The following is a 21988-nucleotide window of genomic DNA, read 5'->3' on the forward strand; positions in this document are numbered from 1 at the left end:
ATGCACACTTGAAGCAGCGATACCCAAATGAACCCAATACACCACATAATACGCGGACCATACACACACCACTTGAGGACACCACCAACCGCAACAAGGCGACATCTACAAACACAACACACTCAAACTAAAGTCCGTGTTGTCATGACGTCACACACCACAACATCCTTACGTCACAGGTCAAAACTAATACGTGGGATTGGATGCCTCCATTGATCCAAATATTTATATTTTCAACCCTTCTATTGAGGAAGAAATTGTGAAGATTCGGCATGACAGTGGGGATGAATTATTCAATGTTGATATAAGTGGTAACTCCTTCACAGATTCTGACAGTGAGAGTCTTGAAGTCATGTACCTCAATAAGTGTAACACACAGTCTTGTGTCAACAAGATGTAATTGATAGTCTGTCTGAGGAAGAAAGGGTGGTGACAAATTTCACTAGAAGAACAATCATTTTAGTCCACATAATCACACATTTGAAGACTTGTCCTGAGGATACAGCAGTCAGCCATGGAATGATCCAAGCACTCTGTCACTCTTCATGTTACTTTTGAGAGAAGCTACTGTACTGACTAATACGCAAACAGGAGGTCTGAAGTCCCTTCATGCCTGTTTTACATGTGTGAAGTGCACAGAAGTGAAAGTACTGCATACACTCCATCAGACAGACAAAAATTATAAATGATCATCTGTTTGTGGTATTGAAATATTCATAAATTAATGAAGATACTTCATACACCTGTATTTCATTGCTTTGCATATTTTATTGCACAATTGGCATAAAACAGACCATTTTCTTTAATTTCATGAACTGATGGATTTAAAGTTTCCTTGAGGTGTATGAGTCTGAGCTTTATCTTTGATAATGATAGAAGCGGAAGAAATTAATTAAAATTTGTATTACAGCCATGACTTGAAACTTTTTTTTTAAAAACTTTATTCAATTGACTGTATACATATAAATAGAGCACATTAATAAGAAATGACACATTATATTTAATTTCAGATTTTCTTTTTAAAAATTTCTCCATTATTTCATTTTTGGGAAATACGGAAGCGTCCGATCCCGCCCGTCTGCTTTGACCCATGACGTCACAAATATGGCGGAAACAAAAACAAACACACACACTTTCAACACGAAGCCTAATGACACTAACGGGACAAACACGGGAAATGGGGTGTTTTGGGTGGGGGGGCAAACTAAATATAAACAAATTTAGACGCCTTGCGTAGCTACAACGTGTAAGTGAAGACAGCCATGCATGAATACCCACCCACCTCCCCAGGGGTCGTAACCCCTGCAACCCATAGAAGATAAAGATGCTTCAGTAGCTGATTAGTGTTTTTTGTCTTTTTTAAAAAAAAGATCTCACGGGATAGAACGAACAGATCAGAAAGATAAATATAATAAACTAAAACAGAAATTGGAGGAAACAGATAGTTAAAATAAGTAATAAGCGTTTTTAAATTAAAAAAAAAAAATCTCACGAGATAGAACAAACAGATCAGAAAAGTAAACAAAATAAGACAAAAAACAGAATTGGAGACAGCCACATTCAAACCAAACTCCGCGCCGTCATGACGTCACACCCTTACGTCACGGGTCAAAGCCGACGCGTGGGATCGGACGCTTCTGTTGACTATCTCTTCAGTGTTTGGAGTTCATTTTGTTTTTACACTTAGGATATTTTTCCACGTGTGTGTTTCTGTAATGCTTTCAGTCTTTTTGTGCAGTTTTTGAGTTAGGTTTTTTGACTACTTTCCTCATTGATGATTAATGTCAGCAAATAAACAGTTTTATGTTGGTTCAGTGACACAAAGTTGTAACCTCCCCCCCCCCCCCCCCCTCACGCCCAAGCACATCTAGTACTGCAGAGCCTGTCCCCAGGTACCCCATCCCCACCGCACCTCAAGGTGGCACTCTGGAGTTTGTTGACTGTGGCCAACAAAGCTTCAAGCTGCGTTTGGACTGTGGCTAACTCCTCCTGCATTTGCACACAACAGACAGTCCCTATCCATCTAGCTAATATGCGATTTACTATAAGAAACTTAAGGAAACCTACTGCCACCCAAGGTAAACAACTACACTCTAGTTGGCAGAAAGGGCACTCAACAATGAAAAACAATAAAAATCTATGGTAGAAGCTAGATCTGGTGCTTATTTTGCTGCTAGGGGCTATCAGGTAAATACTACAGGAAAAAACACGCGAAAATGACCTAATAAAACTATAAAAACGGCTACATTCACTGTATAGAGTCTAAATGACACAAATAAACCTAAATACTGAGTATTGTACACTGACAGATGCAGGTACAAAACGAAACCATTAGCTAACAGTAAGAGTTCAGAATGTAAAGCACAAATACGAACTCTACTTTATAGGAACCGATGGGCTTACAGTACACGATCACTAATGTCCACAACAGCTAAGGAATTTAAGCACACGGCGAGGTGACTATTGGCTTTCTGCTACCTAAACTGTACGTACGAACTTACCACGTATTTTACGTTTGCTGAACTGTTAACGGTCGCAGGTTGCGCTGGTCAAACGTATGCAAGTGAGCTTAGAATTCACTGTCAGTATGACTTTTCCCAATAAAACGTGTAAAAACTGCTACCTTCAATGTAACAAAGCTAAATGACACTAATAAACGTGAATACTGAGTATTCAACACTAACTTAAACTGATTAACCTTCGTATTTATAATGTAAACAAACGTTTACGTACAGGCGAAAAATGACATAATAAAATGTATAAAAACTGGTATCTTGAATATATCGAGTCTAAATGACACTAATAAACTTAAATACTGATTACTGTGCACTGACTTAATTGATAATGCCGCGCATTTAACAATGTAATTTAAGAATGTAAACCAACGTTTGCGTACACGCGAAACTGTCCTTAACAGAAACTTGGCTTTTCCTATTCAGACGCAAATAAAAACTAAAACCTTCAATTTATCAAGTCTATCTGAAACTAATGCACGTAAAAAGGAAATACAGAAGCGTCCGATCTTAACCGTCGGCTTTGACCCATGACGTCACAAATATCGCGGAAACGACTATAAACAATTCCAATATGGCGGATATAAAAACATCGCATACGTATTGTAAACACTGAAATACACAAGTTTCACAAAAAGCCTAATGACTGTAACGGGACAAGCGTGGGAAATTAGGGGTTTTTGGGTGCGGAGAAACTAAATATACAGAAATGTAGCCACCGACCGCCATTCAAAACCACGCAAAACAACGAAATAAATCAACATCACAAAACTGACCAAATACCAAAAAACACATTCCTATCCATAATCGGACACTTCCCTTAACCTATATAGCTCAACAGAACCTACCGATCACATCCCCCAATAGAAAACTAAGAAACGAAAGCTTCCCTTACACCTACATACATCGGCACTTATGCAGTTTAGCAGGTACGGAAAAAATTTTTCATTTTTTTTCAAAATTTGATCATCATGTGTCGTTATGCGGTGGGGGGAGTCTGCAGTGCCCCCCCATCCCCCCACAGGCTTCATTAGTGTCAAATCAATATTTTCGAATCATAGGCGGCCGCTGCCGCGGCCGCATTCCAAAAAAAAAACTCCCAACCTAACCTCAAGTGGGCTACGCTACAGATCAATATGTTCATCAAATTGCTTCATATTACGTATACATGTTCATTAGTGTCAAATCAATATTTTCGAATCATAGGCGGCCGCTGCCGCGGGCCCCATTCCAAAAAAAAACTCCCAACCTAACCTCGTATTCAGGGCTACGCTACAGATCAATGTGTAGGTCCCTTACATCACGGGTCAAAGCCGGCGTGTGAGATCGGATGTTTCCAACCTATACCCAATACACAAAACATACATAAATAACCAAAAAAAAAAACGGAACTTACCTCAAAAAAGTTCCAGCTCCACAAACTAGATTGGCCACCACAATCACACACAAATGCACACACGCACGCACGCACACACACACACACACACACACACACACACACACACACACATACAAAAACACACACACACACACCAACGAAAAAATACTGAACTAAAATAAAAACCCAACCCACCCAAACGTCAACCCCCTCCCCCACAACTCCAAAATACAACACACAAACACTATACAACAAAATAAACCACCCACCCACCTACCCAGCCCACCCTAACTAACCACTTTCGGTCTATACATTTTACCCACAGCCCTTAAAAAAACCCGAAGAATGCAATAGCCCTCTGGGACACTCTTCCGCCAACAGTACTCATCTAAATGAGACTGAAGGTTGGAAGAGCGCCTCTTCCCCCTCCCAAGAACTGACTTAACCGCTCCCCACATCCCCTCAATTGTGTTAGTGCAAGCCCCAGTATCATAATTCTTAAACTCTAGACTGTGGTTCACTACTAAATGATTAAATCCCCTCTCACCCAACCCCCTATATGAAGAAAACGCATCTGAAACTACTGTGGACCCCGGCTCTACATACTCCTCAATTAACCCCACTAATTCAGGCTTCGACCTCCCCTCCACAACCCTAAAAACACATTCAGTACCCCCACCCCCCTGAACAACAGCCCCCCACACCCAAAGACCAGCCACAGACTTCCCCCTCCCATACTTCCTTTTACCAAACTGCGACTCATCCACCTCCACAAGCACCCCATGCCCACCCAACTTACCCCTGTACTTAATAAATTCGGAACACACCTCACGACAAAAGGAATACCAGTCTAAAACAGTCCTCTCACTCACACCAGTCTCAAACGCGCAAAAACTCTGCCCGCAACTATAACAAAAATAATACGTAATAAGCACAATCTCACGCATGGCCAATCTAGACTCCTCGAACCAGGTACCACGCCTTACAGAACGCCATACGCCATCTTTCCGGCAACACCACATGTATCCGTCCCTGGTCCGAGAGTCCGGAACTTTAACCAGTTTCATAGGTTCACGGCACACACCGCACTTCACGACCTCGGCAATTAAGCCAAATAGCTGAAGAAATTTAATCAGCTCTAAAGCTGTCTCCCCCATCATCGCCCTCAACCGAACACTGTTAAGGCGGTCTTTCATATCCATTCCTGAACAAAAAACCACAACCAAATACACTCAATAACAAACTCACCCGACGTACAGCAATGAGCATTAAATTAACCATTAACTCACTAATAGAAATTCCGCTTCAAATCCAACACCTGAGCAACAGAAAACTGACCCCACCACACGAAACAAACGAAACAAACGAAAACCATGAACACACCACCAGAGAGCACGACAAACAAAAACAAGACATCTACAAACACGCCACAATCGCAAATCAAACTCCGCGCCGTAATGACGTCACACACCACAACACGCTTACGTCACGGGTCAAAGCCGACGGGTAAGATCGGACGCTTCTGTTGACCCCTACAGATCAATATGTTCATCAAATTGCTTCATATTACGTATACATGTTCATTAGTGTCAAATCAATATTTTCGAATCATAGGCGGCCGCTGCCGCGGCCGCATTCCAAAAAAAAACTCCCAACCTAACCTCGTATTCAGGGCTACGCTACAGATCAATGTGTAGGTCCCTTACATCACGGGTCAAAGCCGGCGTGTGAGATCGGATGTTTCCAACCTATACCCAATACACAAAACATACATAAATAACCAAAAAAAAAAAAACGGAACTTACCTCAAAAAAGTTCCAGCTCCACAAACTAGATTGGCCACCACAATCACACACAAATGCACACACGCACGCACGCACGCACACACACACACACACACACACACACACACACACACATACAAAAACACACACACACACACCAACGAAAAAATACTGAACTAAAATAAAAACCCAACCCACCCAAACGTCAACCCCCTCCCCCACAACTCCAAAATACAACACACAAACACTATACAACAAAATAAACCACCCACCCACCTACCCAGCCCACCCTAACTAACCACTTTCGGTCTATACATTTTACCCACAGCCCTTAAAAAAACCCGAAGAATGCAATAGCCCTCTGGGACACTCTTCCGCCAACAGTACTCATCTAAATGAGACTGAAGGTTGGAAGAGCGCCTCTTCCCCCTCCCAAGAACTGACTTAACCGCTCCCCACATCCCCTCAATTGTGTTAGTGCAAGCCCCAGTATCATAATTCTTAAACTCTAGACTGTGGTTCACTACTAAATGATTAAATCCCCTCTCACCCAACCCCCTATATGAAGAAAACGCATCTGAAACTACTGTGGACCCCGGCTCTACATACTCCTCAATTAACCCCACTAATTCAGCCTTCGACCTCCCCTCCACAACCCTAAAAACACATTCAGTACCCCCACCCCCCTGAACAACAGCCCCCCACACCCAAAGACCAGCCACAGACTTCCCCCTCCCATACTTCCTTTTACCAAACTGCGACTCATCCACCTCCACAAGCACCCCATGCCCACCCAACTTACCCCTGTACTTAATAAATTCGGAACACACCTCACGACAAAAGGAATACCAGTCTAAAACAGTCCTCTCACTCACACCAGTCTCAAACGCGCAAAAACTCTGCCCGCAACTATAACAAAAATAATACGTAATAAGCACAATCTCACGCATGGCCAATCTAGACTCCTCGAACCAGGTACCACGCCTTACAGAACGCCATACGCCATCTTTCCGGCAACACCACATGTATCCGTCCCTGGTCCGAGAGTCCGGAACTTTAACCAATTTCATAGGTTCACAGCACACACCGCACTTCACGACCTCGGCAATTAAGCCAAATAGCTGAAGAAATTTAATCAGCTCTAAAGCTGTCTCCCCCATCATCGCCCTCAACCGAACACTGTTAAGGCGGTCTTTCATATCCATTCCTGAACAAAAAACCACAACCAAATACACTCAATAACAAACTCACCCGACGTACAGCAATGAGCATTAAATTAACCATTAACTCACTAATAGAAATTCCGCTTCAAATCCAACACCTGAGCAACAGAAAACTGACCCCACCACACGAAACAAACGAAACAAACGAAAACCATGAACACACCACCAGAGAGCACGACAAACAAAAACAAGACATCTACAAACACGCCACAATCGCAAATCAAACTCCGCGCCGTAATGACGTCACACACCACAACACGCTTACGTCACGGGTCAAAGCCGACGGGTAAGATCGGACGCTTCTGTTGACCCAGGAGCAGTTCGTCATTGCAGTGATCTCCTTCATGTACTTCGTGACTAACGATAAAAGGCGGACAGTGAAATCCAAACATTCGCTATGTTAGTACGGTTATGTTGACTTACTTAGCAGTAATAATGATTGTGATGATAATTTTCTGTGATGTGATGTAGACATATAGCGGCTCTAGATTGTAGGGCTAATGTAAGCACTATTTCAAGTGCCCACAGTTTCTACATCTTTTCGTGCTTTGAGTATGTTCGCATGAAAGGAAATGCTGTAATTCTGTTGCATTTTGTTAATTTTCACTGTGCTTTGATTACTCGTGTCGCTAGTATTCGTCGAATCGTGTTAATACCAGTTTGTTGTAGTGTGTGGGTTTTAATGGAGTTCTGTATTAGAGTACTGTAACATTATTTACGAACTGGCGAAATACAAGATACAGATTAACTGTAATTTGTCTAACATAAAGCATTACATATAATCGAAACTCAATAGATCATTCATCATAGTTACAGTTAGTATGAAGTCGTTTCAGTAAATCAGTTTTGTAAGAACATACTAACCAACGTTTAATCTTGATGGTAATCAAGAATGAGAACTACCGCATTGCAGTGTGCTGTCTACGGTACAGGTATATGGTTATCTTTAATAGCAGGTACAGATTCTAAAACGATGATGCTTACTGTAAATTGAGCATACATCCGTGAAATAATACAGATGAAGGAAGTTTCGAGGTAGTGCCTATGTTGGAAATGCATATTCACTGATAAACAATCCATACATCCTGATTTTCATGATGTCCCTATCACACAGAAATTAACACAATGAACCAAGTGTAGAATGAAATATTTGGTGTTATTAAGTAATATTGCTGCAATTTATTGACTGCTTTGATTGTTTGTAACGCTGAAGTTATTTTACGATTGTTCACTCTTCATGACCTGAGAAATGTAAATGAGTTTATATCACTAAGCACACTTTTCCTCAGCCACTTTGAATCTGTTTCCTGTGTAATCACCCATTTACTTCACGCAATAGATGAGTGAAAATACTGCCTTTGAGCTATACCTCGTGTACTTTTCTTATGTGATTGCTTTTTCTTTTCAGACTGTAGAACTGAAGCCATGGACCAGGAGCCAACTATGTGGATAAAAAAAGAGGGAACGGATGAAGTACAAACTGAGTTATGCTTCATGGTAAGTGGCTTACTTGTATTTCTTAAGTGTTTCATTAATTTCTGTGTCCAGTATGATGTGTGAATACATACAATTGATGTCATACAGTTGGAAACATGAATAATTCTGTTTACTAAACTGATGAACTTTGTCTTAAATATTGCATTTTGCACAGTACATTGAAATAAGCCTCGTATTAAACCTCACATAGAACTGAGAAAGAGTTTTAATTTAATGTTTAGTAAACATGGAAAACTTTTTTAATGCACAACCCAATTATACTGATAAAGTGGTTGCCATAAAGTGGGTATATTCTGCTCTGATACACTTCTTTTAAATGACAACCTTAATGTGCAACTTAAGAATAAATATGACTATAGTGAATCTTAGCAGTGCCATTAAATTTATAAATGGTATGGCTGCAGTTAATCCATTATTGCAGTGTATTGTGGTATGAAATGAGAATTGTAATTTATTTATTGATAATGTAAAATAAATTATTTATAAATAATTTTGAAGTGACGCTCGCATGGTCACTAATCTGAGAAGTACATTTTGTTTACTTTGAATATGTGAACAATATGTAAGTGGAACTGTCAGCAGTAAAGTTAAATTTCAGACAAATATCACATGGAAGCATAAATTGTTACACAGCAGAATGAATTTGTATGTTGGCAGCAAAGTTTTGATGGAGCCATGGGGTTACACATCAAATATTGACAGGTTTGTTCATAACCACTTTCTGCATTTGCTGCACATTGTTATGCATATTGTTTGTGAAACTGCCACAATGTTAAAGTTGCTGGTGTAAATAATCTTACATATACATGTCACTTAAAATCTAATGCAGTGCAACCGTTTGTAGGGTATTCACCTATCAGCAGCAAATAACTTCACTTGGTGCCACTAGTATTTTTATCCTGCCAACCAGAATTGAGGGTACTGACACAATCTCACAAACTACTTGTGTACTGTCTGTGCTGAACAAGTCTGCTTCAACATCCATCTTAGGTGCAACTGCAGCAGTACTGTGATAGCATTACTGCAGTATTTGCATTTGAATATATATGAGTGCTTCATTATAGTTCATATAAACTTTGTGATCAGCTTGAATTCATTTGACACGCAGTATCACAACACTAATCCTAAACCATCACTTTGAGGAAATGGTAGGAAAGTAAATACACTAAATTTTATGAAATACAGTAAAAGAGTGGTTAGACCCAACATAGTTCAGTCTTTGTCTTTCACCGCTGACGTAATAATGGTTTGGCATACAGAATGATATGTATGCACAACACACGTCATGTAAATGAAAAGCAATTTGAAGAGTCATTGACCTTGGACCTAAACTGGAGAACTATTCAAAGGCTACAAGGTTAAAATGTGGTGCTAGACCCACTCCCCCCTTGAAATATTGGTTGTGGTGGGAGTCTGATTCATAGTGCATCTCAAGGCCTAGCCTATGTTCAAAGGTGGCAGTGTGGCTGTGAGCTGACCAAGCCTTGATATGTGAAAGCTAAGTAACGGATGTGGTAACAAATTGACCAGTAGCACAGCCTAATGTTTACCAAAAAATCCAAATGGTGCCTAGAATGTAACTTTTACGTACAAGAAGACTTCTCTTACATTGTGTGCTGTGTTAGTGGGACTGAACTTCCTATGACCTTAAGAGATGCCTGTAGACATTATATTAAATGAAAGCCACCTTCTTTGCCAAATTAATTAAACATTAATTTTTAATTGGTATATATTTTGGGCTTGAGCACATGTGGGAAAATAATGACACAAAATTTTTATTCGGAAATTATTGAAGCATTTTAATTAAAAGAATCTTAACATTTAACGTATTTATTCTTCATGTTTGTATATTTATTTCAAACACAGTCACCGTGGCACTGAACACCTTTCTCCCAGTGAGACACCAGGTTGTTGGTGTCGTCACTGTAGAATGCTTGATTTCGTTGGCAGACCCACAGCCTCACCTACGCTCACACTAATTCATCACTATCAAAGTTGAGTTCCTGAAGGTGTTCTTTAGGTTTTGCAAACAGTTGAAAATTCATTGGCTCAAACTGGGCCAGTATGGAGGATGATCAATAATAATGAATCAAAGGCGTCAGACTGTTGCAGGTGCAAAAAAAAAAAAAAAAAACAGTTGTGTATGGTCTGGCATTGTCATGCTGAAGGAGAGGGTGCTCCACATGTGGATGAACTATTTTAATTGGTGCTCTGTTGTCTGAGGGTTTTCTCACGTGCTGACACAGTTAAATAACACACACACACACACACACACACACACACACACACACACACACACACACACACACACACACACACACACACACGTTACACCCTGCAGTTCAGAACTGTTCATCAGGAGGGTGCTGCATACTGTGTCAGCAAAGTGGTAACATCAACAGTGTCATATGCATGACAACTGATATTAAGAACAGAATCAAAATTTTGGAGGCATTATTTTCTGGCACACCCTTGTAATAAATTGATGCATTTTACAATTGCCTCAAATGTTGCAGAATGGTTCCCTTGGCATTGCCCAGCATCCACTTGGAAGCCATAATACTAAATCCATATACACAGCAGCCAAAACATTATGATCACTGATCTACTATCAGTATAAACTCATCCAGGCAATAACATCTCACCTTGTCTTCTAGTCAGACACACGCACGTTGCATGGAGTATCAGTGAGCATCTTGTCTTGTTGTAAAATAGGAAATGCGCACATTCTGAGTTTGACCAAGAGCAGATTTTGATGGCCTGAAGGCTTGGTATGAGCATTTTGGAAGCTGCACAGCTTGCTGGGTGTTGAAGTAGTACTGTGGCAGTTGTCTTCAACACATGGCAAAACAAAGGTGAGACCATGGCCAGACATTATGGGGTTGGGCAAGTACTCCTCATCACAGACGGTAGACATCATAGGCTGGGCAGACTGCTAAAACAAGACAGGTAACAAACTGTGGTGTAACTAACATCAGACATTAATGCTGGGCAGAGTACAATTGTGTCTGAATGCACAATGCTCCAAACACTTCTAATGATGAGTCTGTGCCGCTGATGACCCACGCCGTGACATCGACAACATCTGAAATAGGTATGTAACTATTGGCACTGGATGTTGGCACAATGGCCGAGCACTGCATGGTCTGATGGATCCTGATACCTTCATCGTGCCTTTGGGAGGGTGCATTTCTGTCACCCACAAGGGAACAGCCTCTTGACTCCTGTACTGTCGGGGCCTCCATTATACTCTGGGAAACAACCACGTGGCCACCCATGGGTCCAGTGGAGCTTGTGTGAGGCAAAGCACATCCACCCCTTCTGTTGTTGTTGTGCCCTTCAGTGGCAAGACTGGATTGATGCAGCTCTCCATGCTACTCTATCCTGTGCAAGCTTCTTCATCCCTGAGTAACTACTGCAACCCACATCTTCCTGAATCTGTTTAGTGTATTCGTGTCTTGGTCTCCCTCTGATTTTCACCCTCCACCCTTCCCTCCAATACTAAATCGATGATCCCTTGATGGATCAGAACCTGTCCTACCAACCAGTCCCTTCTTCTATAGGGTGGCGCACGAAATATGTTACCATTTTGATTTTGAATATAAACTTTATTGTCAATACAATCTGAAAGGAACATATACTACAATGAAGAGCTGTCCATGGAGATTTGATCTAACTCAGTACATGCTCAGTATGTCCACCATTTCGTTTCCTAACTTCCTTCAAACGAACACTGAAGTTAGTGAGTACCCTACGGCACATGTCTTCCGTAATTTCACTGCAAGCTATAAAGAATAAGTCTTCTGAGCCCCATTAAATCACATGGACGTTTCAGGAAATTTTTTTCCTTTAGGTACCCCCAACGAAAAGAGTCACATGGATTGAGGTCTGGACTATTGGGGGGCCAATTTTGTCCGTCATTGAAGCGACCTGGCAACCTGAGTGAAATGATCTGCATGTTGAAATGCTCGTGTAAAAACTCCAACACAGTGTTTGCAGTATGTGGCCTTGCTCCATCTTGCATGTTGGAGGGCAAGGCAGTAGCAAGAAGGTGTGGAATGAATCTATTGCAAAGCATGCTCAAATAATGTTCAGTGTTCAGTTTCTTGAAAGAAAAAGGGTCCAGTAAGTCTGTGACAGGAAATTGCTGCCCACGCTGTAATCCTCGGAGCATAATGTCGTTCATGAAGCACTTGTGGGTTTTCAGTGGCCCAAAAGCGTACATTTTATTTGTTAACCACACCGTCTAAATGAAAATGCACCTCATCTGAAAACCAAACGTTGTTGAGAGTTTCTTCCCTATCCTCCACCCACTGAGCAAACAGTAGTCTCTGCTGCTTGTGTTCTTCAGTGAGCTTCTGTGCACAGGCCATCTTGTATGGGTACAAGTGGAGGTCACTTTTAAGAATGCATTGAATGGAGCGATTGGATATTTCCGGTTGCACTGCTGCCTTTCTACACAATTTCCCGGGACTTCTCTGTACAGCAACTCGTACTGCTTCAATATTCTCCGGCGAACAAACAGGCTTAGGCCGAGGTCGCTTTGGATCCAATACTGTTCCTTCCTGTACAAATTTATCGTACAATCCGTGAATGGTCTTCTTGCAAGGGACCCATCGTGTGTTAAACTGTTGTCGAAAACGCCTCTGAGTCACAACAAGGCTTTTCGTTTCATGAAAAAGTAACACAATTGCCGATCGTTGCTGTGTCATCAGTCTTCCATTGTCAGCCATTGCTGGTTACAAGTCTCCTAGTGGCAGTATCGTGAATTACATGTCATTTCGTAACTCATTTGTTTTTCCAAGCTCTGCTGGTACTGCTGTAGAGATCCCAGCAGAGTATTTAATGTGCGTCATAAATTGTAAAACAAACAATTGGTAACACATTCCGTACACGACCCTGTAGTTAAGTTGTGCCACAAATTCCTCTTCTCCCCAATTCTATTCAGTATCTCCTCGTTAGTCACATAATCTACCCATCTAATCTTCAACATTCTTCTGTAGCACCACGTTTCGAAAGCTTCTGTTCTCCTCTCGTCTAAACTATTTATCGTCCATATTTCACTTCCATACATGCATACACTCAATGTAAATACTTTCAGACTTGGGTTGTGCAGTGTTCAATATAAAATTGAGCCACATTGTGTGAGCCTTGTTGTGAAAGATAAGCACAGCCTTCAACTTGCAGTTCACCTGGTCAGCAAAGTATGCCGGTAAAAGGATTTGTGGTCACATCTTTAATTTCATTGTCAAAGCAGAACCTCGCAAATAGCTGGGAAACAGAAGCTATCAAGCATCCTCGGTGGCCTGGAAACAGAAAAAATTCATAACAAATGCTGGCTAACTACCAGGATGGTCATTTCTCTGCTCGGAATGCCATGATAACTAGTAGGTGCCTAAAAAACACACACACACACACACACACACACACACACACACACACACACATATGAGGAAGTGGACCTATATAATCCATACAAAATTAATCCATCAGCCATTCCTAACGGGTAGACTCTAAAAGCCCCTTGAGCGAATTCACCAGGATGGTCATTTCTCTGCTCGGAATGTGTCAAAAAAAAAACGAGAAAAGTCATCCATGATAACTAGTAGGTGCCTAAAACACACACACACACACACACACACACACACACACACACACACACACACACACGCGCGCGAGGAAGTGGACCTATATAATCCATACAAAGTTAATCCATCAGGCATTCCTAACGGGTAGACTATAAAAGCCCCTTGAGCGAATTCAGGTTGGGCTCAGCTCCCTTACAGCTCTCACACTCCTCCACCAAACTCTGGACAGCCTTATTCAGGGAGGACCAGGTGACATGTTGAGTGATCTTGACCCCACCAACCTCCAGTCTTGCTTATACAGGGAGGACCAGGTGATGTGTTGTCTGATCTTAACAACAGTTTTATAAATGCCTAAGAGGGTGTTATGGAAATAGTGAGCCAAAACCTAACTAAGAGCTTGATTGTCAGTCTCTAAACAAAATTCCTTGTGTTCAAAATAAAATCTGAATTTCTTAAGGGCAAACATAACCGCCAAGGCTTCCCATTCATACATAGAATATTTCATCTCCGCAGGTGAAAGTGTTCCGGTGCATTGCTATAGGGCATCAACATGCAACACCCCTGCCATTCTGTTCCTGCAGGAGGACAGCTACCAGTTTCTACTCCAGAAGAATTAGGTGTCTGTCTGCAAGAAGACGGGCTGACGGAGGAGATAGAGAAGATTCAAAGAAGAGCGGCGCGTTTCGTCACAGGGTTATTTGGTAACCGTGATAGCGTTACGGAGATGTTTAACAAACTCAAGTGGCGGACTCTGCAAGAGAGGCGCTCTGCATCGCGGTGTAGCTTGCTCGCCAGGTTTCGAGAGGGTGCGTTTCTGGATGAGGTATCGAATATATTGCTTCCCCCTACTTACACCTCCCGAGGAGATCACGAATGTAAAATTAGAGAGATTAGAGCGCGCACAGAGGCTTTCAGACAGTCGTTCTTCCCGCGAACCTATACGCGACTGGAACAGGAAAGGGAGGTAATGACAGTGGCACGTAAAGTGCCCTCCGCCACACACCGTTGGGTGGCTTGCGGAGTATAAATGTAGATGTAGATGTAGAAGAACATGACCTCAAAATTGGGTTTGTCTAATACTAGTGGGTTACTAAGCACCACCTTAATGGCTTCAGAAGATTCTGGATGACTTTCATCCCATATGAAATTTCTTAAATCGTTAAGGCACCCCACTAATTTAATAAAATTCGGCACAGACTTTCGAAAACAAATTTGTCATGCCTATGTACCGTGCCACACCTTTCTTATTTCTAGGAGCTAGAAATTTTCGCAAATCTCTAGTATGCTCCTGGTCAATTTCAATCCAATCAGTGAAACTAAAATGTCCGAAGGATGAAACCTATGTGCCAGTGTCATTTTAGATGGTTTCACACTAAGTCCCACCTCCCTCTGGTAAACCAGAACTGCCTCAAGATGTTGCAGGTGTTCAGACAGACTAGAACTGTAAACAACCATGCCATCTAGGTAATTAGACACACACTTGAATGTGAAATCACCCATAACACAATCTAGAAGGCAAGACATAATGGTAACTCCTGTTGACAAACCATAGGGCACCCTGTTAAAATTGTGGAGGCTCCAATCTGTACAGCAGGCAGTAATATACTTGGAATCCTCTGTTAACATGATCTGATAATATGAGAGATTGAGATCCAGGACAGCAAAATACTGAGCCTGACTGAACCATAAAAGAATTATGCAGATTGGGAAGTGGCACAGATTCCAAAACTACGTTCTCATTAACTGCACAATAACCCACAACAGGATGAAACACCCCACTGCTGCCCATAGGTACTGAGAATATGGTAGAAGCATAGGCTGAAGTTGAGGGCCTGATGACCCCATTGAACAACACATTATTAATCAAAGCACATATACATTTCATCTTTGATGGAGAAAACCTCTCTTGAATGTCATTTGTAAGGCAAATATTGTACTGGATTTTATCGGTGATGTCCAATCTGTTAGTTAACATCTGCGGTAACCGATCAAAAACTTCCAATACCAGCATCACCTCTACTGGATGAAGGTGACTGAGATGAAATGGCAAACATTGCGGTAACACACTATGAGTTCCTGTGGCAACCTGACAGGAGCACAATGTGAATGTTTCATCTGGGTTAAATTTAAAATAAACAACCCTGCCTTGACAAACTAGCACAAACCCACTACCACTTATAAAAACACACTGCAAAATTAAGTTAACTGAAAGATTTTTAGTTACTATCCACTTCACAGGCCAAGAAAATTTTCCAATACTCAGTTTTGCCAACCAGAGGCAACATGTGCCCAGTGAGAGCTCAACATTGGGAGGACAGATGCAAACAAGGCAATTCACAGGTATGACGGAACTTTAAATGCCACAGATAATCTAAATGAGAAACTGAACTACCAGAGTTGAGGGGGGCACACATTCATTCCTGGTTAAGTTGTACCCAAAGACAAGGCAGGGGTTCCCATACCTCGGACTTGGCACAGATCCAGCCCTTAGGCAGTAGAACACTACCGTGCCTCTTCTATTCTGTGTGATGTCGGCTGTTTGATTCTCCTTCCATGTAACCAGACATCGCCATACAAAATGCCCCTCTTTGTTACACTGGAAACACATCCTACACTTTTTCCTTATGGGTGGTCCCCTTTTAAATTGCTTGGAATTTCGATCCCCATCCTGATAATGACACTTAAACCCCCATCACTGCTGGTCTGCGAAACTCGGACTTCAATAGCGGACACCAAAGCCTCTAATTCAGTAAAAGATGTGCATTTATTAGTGAAGGTAATCCATGAACAGTCCGGTGGCTGCATTTTCTGTAATATATTATTGAGTATTTGTGTCTCTGTGACATGCAATTCCAGGGATGGAATGGTCATATGCATTCATCTATGAACCTAGGAAAAGGTTCATGAGGAAACTGCAATAGCCAAAAATGTTTATGCCTGAGTAGCCTCTTAATACGAGGTGACAATTTCAGGCCAATAATTGATTTTTACAACTCCCTTGATGTTGCACTTTCATGTAAAATTCGATTGAAAACATGGCTTAACACAGGGGGTACAGCGTCTGAACAACAACATTGTCAGTGATGGCCAAAGTGTCAGCATGAAACATTAATTTGACCATGATCCATATGATGGATGTCACCTGTCTTTAAATTCTACATTGAAAGTTCCATTATAGCTTGCAGCAGTAACATTATTTGGTACGGTAATTTCCCAAATGAATTCTCCTGAGGTCCTTAAAGGTCTCCGTAGCATTCCTACTACTTCCAGCAGTTATATGTTGGTGGGAGAATCTTGTTCACCACCTATTGCTCCTAATTTGTCTAAATCAAGGCAGCTGTCTCTGTAACTGCAGAGTTAATGTAATCTGCTCAGAATAGAGATTACGTTGTGCAATACCGCACAAGTGATTATCCCAATGGATCAATTGTGCCTGAATTTTAAGTATTTGCTTATGATGGGGCTGACTACTTTCTAAACACACTACATTCTGACACAAGATTGTCATGGCCAGAGCTCAGGCAGCTAGTGCAACATATACCTCCATGGTGCAGTTGGTACTAATCACCAAGGGGTGGTCCACAAGTTTGGCAACACTGCCCTTACATGGAAGCTGACAAACTTTTAATTCATAGATAAACTGTTGATTTTTCAGTGAGGACAAACTGGGACAGTTGTGGGACCCCATGTTCAGCAGTGGATACCTGCACACACACACACACACCTCATGGTGAATGACAGTATGACACCTTCCCCCTTTACTTCAAGGAAAATAACCATCCTCTGTTACCAACCAAACATCCAGCAGGAAAAGGGGAAATTAAGTGGAAGGACTGGATGGAATGGGGTTCACATGAGTCTCCATTGTTTATTAAAATGTTTTTATTTAAGAAAAATAACTAAAGTCAGATACATTAGCAGGATTACAAACAACACTCCGAACTTTCAAATTTAAGACATTACACACCTTAGTTTAGTGACAATTTAAATAAAGCAATAGTTAAAGACAAAAGCTGTGTCTGACACCAGTTCTTAGATTTTAGATTCAAAATTTCCATCTTCACAAACCGCAACTGAGAAAATGCTTCAACAAATGAACAAATAATTATCTGGAAACAGATGTCTCTTTAAGACAACACAGAAGCCTAACTCATCTCAAAGGTTAAAACCAAATAGCTATACTGGAAGACAGAGCAATTTATAGCTGCCTCGGGACCCCTAGAAAAAGGAAATTCTTAAAATACACCTCCAAGTGCATCTAGATAATTTAATAAAGTAAACAGGTGCACTGAGTTCTAGAGCTACCTTCAGGCAGGCAGACAGAGCAAGTCTCTTTAAATCTTGCACCAGTGAGCAGTTAAGTAATTAACAAGAGAATGAGCGTGCACAGATCAATATAACTGGCTTCAGACACAGTGAAAATTCTAAGGCATACTGTAGAAAATCCCGAAGTGATTCAGTATGTGAATGTGCATGCATAGCAGCTCAAGAACACCCTTGAGAAAAGGTCACTCCATGACAACTTTAAAATAACAAACAGTTGAACAATTAAATCTGGTAATCAGTAACTCGCCCTGAGGTGGGATAAATTTCTTTCACTCTACACCTCACAAATGGCCAGTGAACGAACACAAAAAACATTCAGTGCTCAGTAACACTTGATGGTTTTACACATTTTGCTTGTTCCAGTCTGTGAGCATCAAATGTGCCTGTTACTTACCAACAGCCTATATTTTCGCAAGTCTGGATGACATCTGAATGTGACGTGTGATTCACATAGAGATGATCAGCATGTGACCATTCTAACAGTGCTCAACAGTATGTACAATAAAGGCACTCGACCCAACAAACCCCCAAAAATCAAAATGTACAAAATTTTAGTACAAATTTCGAATAGTGATTTACGTAACTTGAGTGAAGGCAGCCCATCGGTAGCTGGCAGTGGTGAATTCCAAGAGGCTGATGTACAGAGGCAATGTTAAGAGCCACAGCTTGATAAGCATGCCCTGAGTCCAAGTCCAAAACAATCAAAGTGTGCCACAACAGTAGAAAACTGGAGCAGGCTAAGGAGCATCTAAATTCCACTGTCATTCTCACTTAATGCAACTGCACGGCCACAATAGTGGGGTAGATCAATTCGTCAGATGATTCTCATCAAAAATTCGGTCTAAGGCTAAACATGGTCACACTTAAAACAGTATTCAGGATTACCAAATCATCGAATCCACTGCTGAACATGGGGAATTGAATAGCAATAACAAGCTTGTCTAGTTGCTAGACATTACCCTAACCCCTTCCAAGGCAATGTCACAAGGTATTAAGTCATGCAACACAGCTGAAATCGGGCAGTTTTTCAGATGAGAAAGCTTGTTGCATAATGTGACTTCCACAGAGAACAACAAATAGCAAATACAGATAGCCAAGACCACACCAATGTAGTGTCTTTTGTTAACACCTGTGCCTGCAATTATTAACTTGACAGAACTTTTGAAGGGCTATTAGTCACTCCATTATGTCAATTTTGGCTGACTGGCAAATACTGTCGATGTACCCTGTGTGGCTCTATCGTGCCCCATGGCACCACGAGCTCCAAGCCAAAGAAGTGACATCACCAGCTGCAGGATGGGAATTCAAAGAGGTAGCCCGCCATGCCTCAGATAGTAATAATAATGAAATCATAATCATCATTATTTGTACTAGTATATTAGTATTATTGTAGGCAGTTAATTAATACGAAGGTCAATTAATAACATGTTGCTGTATTCTTTCTATCTTCTGCCCAGCATCTCTCTTCAAGGCATCTTCTTTGCGTACACCATTTTGCTTCATTATTTTGTCGATATGCTCTTTCTGAAAGTTAAGTTTCTATCAGTAAGATGATTTCCAATAAAAAATTATTCTTTGGCTGCTAATTATCTAACATCCTCAACAGATCCCAATATCAGTTTAATGATTTTCTTCCTATGCTATTACTGTTTCATTTGTTCTCATTCCAGCACTTCCTTTGACATTATGGGTTTTTCAGTCTTGATATGCTGGTGCTGTTCCATAAATAATCTTTCCATAACTTTGTCTTCTTTTGAGATCAAGCAACTAAACCCATAGTTCAGATCCACAGAATAGGACTGGTGTAGCCTGTAGCTTACTCTCTCTTTTTGTACTGTTAGAAACATGCTTGTCCCAACAAAAGGAATTCATGAAGTTAGAATAGTATTAAGTAATGTGCCAAGGTAGCATTCAGTGCAACAAGGTTTTGATGTAACTGTTCTAGACATTTTATGATTCTGATCATAAAAGTAGTATGAGTGATGTGGTACTTGACAGTCCAGTTTCTGCTCCCTCACACAGTTGGTGTAAACTGTATTGTAATTTGATATGAACATCATCGATTTTATGAACAAAATTTAAGTCATTGTTTCAGGTAGTAGCTGTGTTATTTTACTTGATTACACTACCATTATATGTATATGTAGATAATCAAGCTAGAAAATATGATTGAAAACAATAGCATAGGGAGAAGGCTGAAATGAAAGATCATAATGAATTTTCAAAGGCATTGTTATTAATCAGTCTTACAATTTTTTGCTGCCTCCCAGTGAACTATACCATCGTGAACTCATCACTGAGAATTTTGAACTCAAAAGAGAACACTTAACAATAACTACTATTTAGTTATAAAGTAGTGTGACGGTTGGGGTTTATCTGTGTGATACATTTTATATAATATGGGAGGACTGTGACTGTTAAAAGTACTTATTACAGTTTGTTATTTTTGCCACAGGCCCAAGTTTACCCATGCAGCATGAATGTAAAAGAAGAGTTGGAGAAGGGCGTGAATAAAAAGGTAATTTTAGAATTTATGTGACTACATGGAAGTAATCTTGCTGAGCTGTGGTGAAAATAATGAGATGGTAATCAATTGTGTGTGTATCCACTTTAGCAGTCCTGTTTTTACTTTAGGGTAAAGTTGACAGTGTTACAGTATTACAGTATGCTCCAGGTTGGAAACGAGGAAACAGGTAAAATAGAATATTTTGTTACACTTTACCCATATGGATTTAAATATTATCTTTGAGCAGGTGAAGTAGTTTAGCTTGTGTTTGTAGAATTGCTTCTTTACGTTATAAGCACAAATAAAAATTAAATGAGATAGCATTGATGAAGTCATATGAAAATTGGTACCAAGTTCCAAGACTCAGGCTATGATTTCCTGTTTTAATGAGTAGTTCCCTTAATGGTTCCGTGTATGTGAACTCCAGCATTGGATGTTTTTATTCACAATGTGATACTGCTGTGACAGTTACAGAATCATTCAAGAGAAATCTACTCAAAGTAATGCAGAAAAAGTAGGTGATCCTAACCTACTGAGTAGAGACTAAGATGTCTGTGCGTACATTGCAAGTGGTATGGACAGGCAGTCGTGTGAAGTACTTTTGAACAGTTTCCTGAAAACTGTCGTAAGGTGCTAGTTTAACAGCCCACACAAAATTGAAATAGTTGAAACACTGCAACTATAAACAGGCTTGTCCTTACAGATGGTATTAGTAGAGTGATGGGCTAGTGATCATGATGCCAGCACAGCAACAATGGTAAATGAAACTTCTTGGCAGATTAAAACTGTGTGCTGGACTGAGACTCGAACTCAGGTCCTTTGCCTTTCAAGGGCAAGTGCTCTACCATCTGAGCTACCCAAGCATGACTCACACCCCGTCCTCATAGCTTTACTACTGCAAGGTTCGCAGGAGAGCTTCTGTAAAGTTTGGAAGGTAGGAGACGAAGTATTGGCAGAAGTAAAGCTGTGAGGAGGGGGCGTGAGTGACGTTTGGGTAGCTCAGATGGTAGAGCACTTGCCCACGAAAGGCAAAGGTCCTGAGTTTGAGTCTCGGTCCAGCACACAGTTTTAATCTAACATGAAGTTTTAAATTAGCACACACTCCGCTGCAGAGTGAAAATCTCAGTCTGGATGGTAAATGAAGTTAATGAATCCTTTAAGAAGGCTAGGTGA

The 21988-nt window shown here is 40.9% G+C and overlaps 1 non-coding gene across 1 annotated transcript; it reads right to left on the bottom strand.

Moving 5' to 3' along the window:
* Positions 1–21604: 21604 nt before the first annotated feature.
* Trnas-uga (transfer RNA serine (anticodon UGA)) lies at positions 21605–21679 on the bottom strand. Its single transcript has one exon. It is a non-coding gene; the product is annotated as a tRNA-Ser (tRNA).
* Positions 21680–21988: the final 309 nt, after the last annotated feature.

Source organism: Schistocerca serialis, chromosome 11 (assembly GCF_023864345.2).
Source record: "Schistocerca serialis cubense isolate TAMUIC-IGC-003099 chromosome 11, iqSchSeri2.2, whole genome shotgun sequence".
NCBI classification, from domain to species: domain Eukaryota; kingdom Metazoa; phylum Arthropoda; class Insecta; order Orthoptera; family Acrididae; genus Schistocerca; species Schistocerca serialis.